Source organism: Bufo bufo, chromosome 4, assembly GCF_905171765.1.
Source record: "Bufo bufo chromosome 4, aBufBuf1.1, whole genome shotgun sequence".
Classification (NCBI taxonomy): domain Eukaryota; kingdom Metazoa; phylum Chordata; class Amphibia; order Anura; family Bufonidae; genus Bufo; species Bufo bufo.
The window spans coordinates 402,783,635-402,791,156 of NC_053392.1; positions in this window are offsets into that span (position 1 = coordinate 402,783,635).

Consider the following 7,522-nt stretch of genomic DNA (forward strand, 5'->3'; position numbering starts at 1 on the left):
GGAAATACACACACAATTACCCTGCAGCTGTTACCGCAGGCAACGACATGCGCGGCAACCGTGTCAAGGGAGTCGGCCAGAAGGCCACATGTAACCAATACAACACGTTGCCACGGGCAGCCACAGGCGAAGGGAAGTGTCAGTGCACACACACAAACCACGTGCACACCAAACCTACAAAAAGGCACACCTACAAAGACAGGTTGCCATGTACAACCGCATGCACACTGCAGCAAGCTGCCAAGCAACAGCTCAGGCTGCTATGCTGCCAAGCACATAAATAGAGCATGTTGCCAACGGCAACCACAAGTGAGGCAACATACAAGCGGCCCTCACCTGTGGCTGAAACAACCACACGAGACCGCAGGCAACAGCATGCGGTGATAGGAGTCACGACCATGACCATGGCCGTGACATTTAGAGGTAAAGCTTTAAATTTTTCTGAAAATTTCTAAAACCCACTTTTTCAGGACCAGTTCAGGTCTGAAGTCACTTTGTGAGGCTTACATAATATAAACCACCCAAAAATGACCCCATTTTACAAACTACACCCTTCAAGGTATTCAAAACTGATTTTACAAACTTTGTTAACCCTTTAGGTGTTCCACAAGAATTAATGGAAAATAGATATAACATTTCAAAATTTCACTTTTTGGGCAGATTTTCCATTTGAATCCATTTTTTCCAGTTACAAAGCAAGGGTTAACAGCCAAACAAAACTCGGCTGGTTTATTTACACCATGTCCCATTTGAATCCCCGCTGATGCACCCCTAAAGTAGAAACTCCACAAGTGACCCCATTTTGGAAACTACACCCCTCAAGGTATTCAAAACTGATTTACAAACTTTTACAAAGTTACTGGAAAATAACGGCTGTTAACCCTTGCTTTGTTACTGGAAAAAATTTATTAAAATGGAAAATTTTAAATAATTTCATCTCCATTTGGCAATAACTCTTGTGGAACACCTAAAGGGTTACCAAAATTTGTAAAATCAGTTTTGAATACCTTCAGGGGTGTAGTTTCCAAAATGGGGTCACTTTTGTGGAGTTTCTACTCTAGGGGTGCATCAGGGGTGCTTCAAATGGGACATGGTGTAAATAAACCAGTCCAGCAAAATCTGCCTTCCAGAAACCATACAGGGAGTGCAGAATTATTAGGCAAGTTGTATTTTTGAGGATTAATTTTATTATTGAACAACAACCATGTTCTCAATGAACCCAAAAAACTCATTAATATCAAAGCTGAATACTTTTGGAAGTAGTTTTTAGTTTGTTTTTAGTTTTAGCTATTTTAGGGGGATATCTGTGTGCAGGTAACTATTACTGTGCATAATTATTAGGCAACTTAACAAAAAACAAATATATACCCATTTCAATTATTTATTTTTACCAGTGAAACCAATATAACATCTCAACATTCACAAATATACATTTCTGACATTCAAAAACAAAACAAAAACAAAATCAGTGACCAATATAGCCACCTTTCTTTGCAAGGACACTCAAAAGCCTGCCATCCATGGATTCTGTCAGTGTTTTGATCTGTTCACCATCAACATTGCGTGCAGCAGCAACCACAGCCTCCCAGACACTGTTCAGAGAGGTGTACTGTTTTCCCTCCTTGTAAATCTCACATTTGATGATGGACCACAGGTTCTCAATGGGGTTCAGATCAGGTGCACAAGGAGGCCATGTCATTAGATTTTCTTCTTTTATACCCTTTCTTGCCAGCCACGCTGTGGAGTACTTGGACGCGTGTGATGGAGCATTGTCCTGCATGAAAATCATGTTTTTCTTGAAGGATGCAGACTTCTTCCTGTACCACTGCTTGAAGAAGTTGTCTTCCAGAAACTGGCAGTAGGACTGGGAGTTGAGCTTGACTCCATCCTCAACCTGAAAAGGCCCCACAAGCTCATCTTTGATGATACCAGCCCAAACCAGTACTCCACCTCCACCTTGCTGGCGTCTGAGTTGGACTGGAGCTCTCTGCCCTTTACCAATCCAGCCACGGGCCCATCCATCTGGCCCATCAAGACACTCTCATTTCATCAGTCCATAAAACCTTAGAAAAATCAGTCTTGAGATATTTCTTGGCCCAGTCTTGACGTTTCAGCTTGTGTGTCTTGTTCAGTGGTGGTCGTCTTTCAGCCTTTCTTACCTTGGCCATGTCTCTGAGTATTGCACACCTTGTGCTTTTGGGCACTCCAGTGATGTTGCAGCTCTGAAATATGGCCAAACTGGTGGCAAGTGGCATCTTGGCAGCTGCACGCTTGACTTTTCTCAGTTCATGGGCAGTTATTTTGCGCCTTGGTTTTTCCACACGCTTCTTGCGACCCTGTTGACTATTTTGAATGAAACGCTTGATTGTTCGATGATCACGCTTCAGACGCTTTGCAATTTTAAGAGTGCTGCATCCCTCTGCAAGATATCTCACTATTTTTGACTTTTCTGCGCCTGTCAAGTCCTTCTTTTGACCCATTTTGCCAAAGGAAAGGAAGTTGCCTAATAATTATGCACACCTAATATAGGATGTTGATGTCATTAGACCACACCCCTTCTCATTACAGAGATGCACATCACCTAATATGCTTAATTGGTAGTAGGCTTTCGAGCCTATACAGCTTGGAGTAAGACAACATGCATAAAGAGGATGATGTGGTCAAAATACTCATTTGCCTAATAATTCTGCACTCCCTGTATGGTGTTCCTTTTGTTTTGCACCTTGCCGTGTGCCCATACAGTAGTTTACAACCACATATGGGGTGTTTCTATAAACTACAGAATCAGGGCAATAAATATTGAGTTTTGTTTGGCTGTTAACCCTTGCTTTGTTACTGGAAAAAAATGGATTAAAATGGAACGACCCCAAAAAATAAAATGGCATTCCCAAAATGATCCAAACAAGAAGTAGACATATGGGAAATTTAAATTAATAACTATTTTTGGAGGTATTTCTATGTATTATAGAAGTAGAGAAATGGAAACTTGGAAATGTGTAATTTTTTTTAATTTTTGGTAAATTTGGTATTTTTTATAAAAAAAAATGATTTTTTTTTTTACTCCATTTTACCAGTGTCATGAAGTACAACATGTGATGAAAAAAAAACTATCTCAGAATGGCCTGGATAAGTAAAAGCGTTTAAAAGTTATTCACACATAAAGTAACAGTGGTCAGATTTGCAAAAAAAATGGCCTGGTCCTTAGGCCTATTGCACACGACTGTATGGCTTTTTCAGTGTTTTGCGGTCCGTTTTTCACGGATCCGTTGTTCCGTTTTTTGTTTCCGTTGTATTTACGTTTTTGTTCCGTTTTTCCGTTCCGTTTTTCCGTATGGCATGTACAGTATACAGTAATTACATAGATAAAATTGGGCTGGGCATAACATTTTCAATAGATGGTTCAGCGAAAAACGGAACGGAAACGGAAGACATACGGATGAATTGTTCCGTTTTTTTTGTGGACCCATTGACTTGAATGGAGCCACGGAACGTGATTTGCGGGCAATAATAGGACATGTTCTATGTTAGAACGGAACGTAAAAACGGAAATACGGAAACGGAATGCATACGGAGTACATTCCGTTTTTTTGACGGACCCATTGAAATGAATGGTTCCGTATACGGACCGTATACGAAACGCACAAAACGGCCAGTAAACGGGAAAAAAAAACGGCCGTGTGCAGGGGGCCTTAAGGTGAAAATGAGCCCGGTCTTTAAGGTGTTAAGGCACATAACAGGTAGTACTTAGTGTTAGGTTCCCGTCTTATAGAGATCGCCTTGACGTTTGACAGACGGGCCCCAAAAATTTTGGACAAAATGTATTTGCCAAGAATGTCAAATTTTCAAAATAAGCATAGTCTTAGCACCCAGATTTTTTATATAATTATGGCATTATTGTTTGCAGAGTGCTGTTGCATTGTCTTTTTTTTCTTTGTGTTTCTAGCGATGGTGGCGTGCACCTGCACATTGGGATGTGCTGACTGACCCCCTTTTTATGCAGTTGTATTGGAGCTGGAGGTGTCCAGTTGGTCTTGCACCCCTGACTAGCCTGTCTGCCCCATAGGCTGATTTAAATTAGAATAAGGGCTCATGCACACGACTGTATGCCCTCCGAGACATACGGTCTGTGAGCAGGCCATATGTCAGGGAGTGGCTTACATCGTGCGCACAGGAGTGCACAACATCATAGGTTACTATGATGCTGTGCTCATCGGTCTGCCCGTGGGGCTATTGTCATAATATCACATGAGTGCGGGACAATAGTCCCGCGGGCGGCCCGATACTCACAACATCATAGTAACCTATGATGCTGTGCACTCCCGTGTTTCTAGCCATGGCGGCGTGCACCTGCACATTGGGATGTGCTGACTGACCCCCTTCTTTTGTAGTTGTTTCTGAAATAGTGTCAATTATGGGTGGTTTCTATTATGTAAGCCCCTTAAATTCACTTCAAATCTGCAATTGACCTGGACCCCTTGAATCGCAGCACCGTACTTGTATGGCGGAATGTTTTTTTTAAAAATTTGACTCCCATGTGGAGATCGGGGGAGCCATTCTGTCTCTCTGATATGCACTGTAGCAGGCCTCCATAGTATAACTGCAAATTGAGCTTCTATGGAACTACAGTATAAATTAGAAGAAATCAAAGGATTACATATTGTAGCCTCCTGGGGAAGAGGGGGCTAAATTAAATTTTAAAAAGATACAAAAAATATATAAAATGATATAAAAATTGAAATCACCCCCTTTTCCCAGAATTAAAATAAAAATAAATAAAAAACATAATGATCATGGGCATCTCCACATCTCAAAATATAAAAATATTTACCCCATACAACGAATGGAGTAATGGAAAAGGAAATCAAAATGACTGGTCCTCCATTTTTTCATTGCTTCACTTACCCAAAAACATTGAATAAAATGTGATTAAAGGGTTTCTGTCACCCTGCAAAACTCATTTTTTTTTTTTTTTGGATAGTTAGATTGCTCATAGTGCGATATAGCAGAATATAATGCTCTTACTTACATTCATGCGGCCGATTCTTTATAAAACAAACTTTTATAATATGTAAATTCGGGCTCTACCAGCAAGTAGGGCGTCTACTTGCTGGTAGCTGCTGCAGAAATCCGCCCCCTCGCCGTGTTGATTGACAGGGCCAGCCGTGATCTCCTCCTCCGGCCGGCCCTGTCAGTAATTCAAAAATCGCGCGCCTCGCGTCATTCGGCGCAGGCGCTCTGAGATGAGGAGGCTCGTCTCCTCAGCACTCCCTCAGTGCGCCTGCGCCGATGACGTCTTCTCTTTCGGTGATGTCATCGGCGCAGGCGCACTGAGGGAGTGCTGAGGATACGAGCCTCCTCATCTCAGAGCGCCTGCGCCGAATGACGCGAGGCGCGCGATTTTTGAATTACCTGACAGGGCCAGCCGGAGGAGGAGATCACGGCTGGCCCTGTCAATCAACACGGCGAGGGGGCGGATTTCTGCAGCAGCTACCAGCAAGTAGACGCCCTACTTGCTGGTAGAGCCCGAATTTACATATTATAAAAGTTCGTTTTATAAAGAATCGGCCGCATGAATGTAAGTAAGAGCATTATATTCTGCTATATCGCACTATGAGCAATCTAACTATCCAAAAAAAAAAAAAAAGAGTTTTGCAGGGTGACAGAAACCCTTTAAAAAGTCACACACTCCCAAATGGCATCAATAAAAACTACACATCATCCCACAAAAAATGAGCCCCCAAACAGCTCCATAGATACAGTATAACTATAAAAAAGTTATTTATAAGGTCAGAATATGGTGATGTAACAGAAACATATTTTTTTTCAAAGTTTGTTTTTTCAGTATTAAAATGCAAGAAAAACTATGCAACTGTGGTATTGTGGTGATCGTACTGACCCAGAGAATGAAGGGCACAGGTTAGTTTTACTGCATAGAATGAAGGCACAGTTTAGTTTTACTGCATAGTCACTCACTCCCAAATGGCATCAATAAAAACTACACATCATCCCGTAAAAAAATTTGTCCCCAAACAGCTCGATAGATATCACTACAAAAAAGTAATTGACAGGGTCAGAATATGGTGATGTAATAAAACACTAGTTTTTTTTCCAAATTTTTTTTTTCAGTATTAAAACAAGACAAATTATATAACTGTGGTATTATGGTGATCGTACTGACCCAGAGAATTTTGGGCACATGTTAGTTTTACTGCATGGGGAACGCTGTAGAGACAATACCCGTAAAACTTTTGCAGAACCAATTTCACTCCATTTGGAATTTTTTTCAGACTACATTGTATGTCATATTGAATGGTGGTATTAGAAACTACAACTTATCCTGCAAAAAGCAAGCCCTTATATGGCCATGTGAACATAAAATAATATAGCAAGTTATAGTTATAGGAAGACAGGGAAGAAAAATGAAAATGTAAAAAGAAAAAGCCCTCCTTTTCTCATAGGATTAATAAAGACGGTTTGAAAAATTTTCTTGATTTGAAAAATGGGACTTTGGCATTTTGTCCAAACTGGCGTTTGCTGGAAGGGGTTAATGACCACAACAACATTTCATACATTGATATTGTTGGCATACCGGCAATAATGGCAAAGTGAACAGACCATTAACAGTTCAAAAGATTCTATATTAATATCTAAATCCACTAAAAACACATTTCATATTTGAAAGAAATATTTTATTGAAATAGCATATTTCTGTTATATTCTGAAATATTAAAGTATGCTTCGGATCGCTTCAACAAACTTGTATCATTCATTTTGCTTTAACCTCTACTGTCAGGCGCTTTACTAAACCAATTATTATAATTAGAAAATTCCCAAGGAGAGAAGCAAGGGATTAGAGACATGATGTGAAGTATAGTATATTAATGCTAATAAGAGTTTAAAATCAAACAGGAGATTACTGTGTTATATTTATGAGTCTTCTGATAGTAGCAAAATGCAATTATTTTGGATTGTTTAAAGGTAGAAAGGAATTTTACTTTTTATGTCTACTTTAAGTTTGTACTTTATGGAATAAACTATTTTTATTTACACGCTTGATCTGATTTAATGCATTTAGACTAGTTTAAATTTTGCATTTGCCTGTAAAATACTACAGAGCTGATTTATATATTAGACAACTGGGAAGAAAATGTATCTAGATTAATCTATGATCAGATTAATATATCAAAGCATAATTATAGAGTGAATTAAAAACTGATAAGCAGAAAACATTAAAAATAAAATCACTTGTTTAACCTTTCTATGCACAATTGGATTAGTTAAGTGAATGAAATGTTTTCTATGTTATACACAGTCACATTATGAGATAAGTTATGTTTAGTCTCAAAGGATGAAAAGAATAATTTTTAGAATATACTAGAAGCTCTTTTTTTAACGAAGTTTACACTGTCCATGGGCATAAAATTTGGTTGGAACATCTGAAGTGTACCACTCAACCATTAGAGATGTCCCGAACTATTCGCCGGCGAACAGTTCCCAGCGAACATCGCTTGTTCGCGTTCGC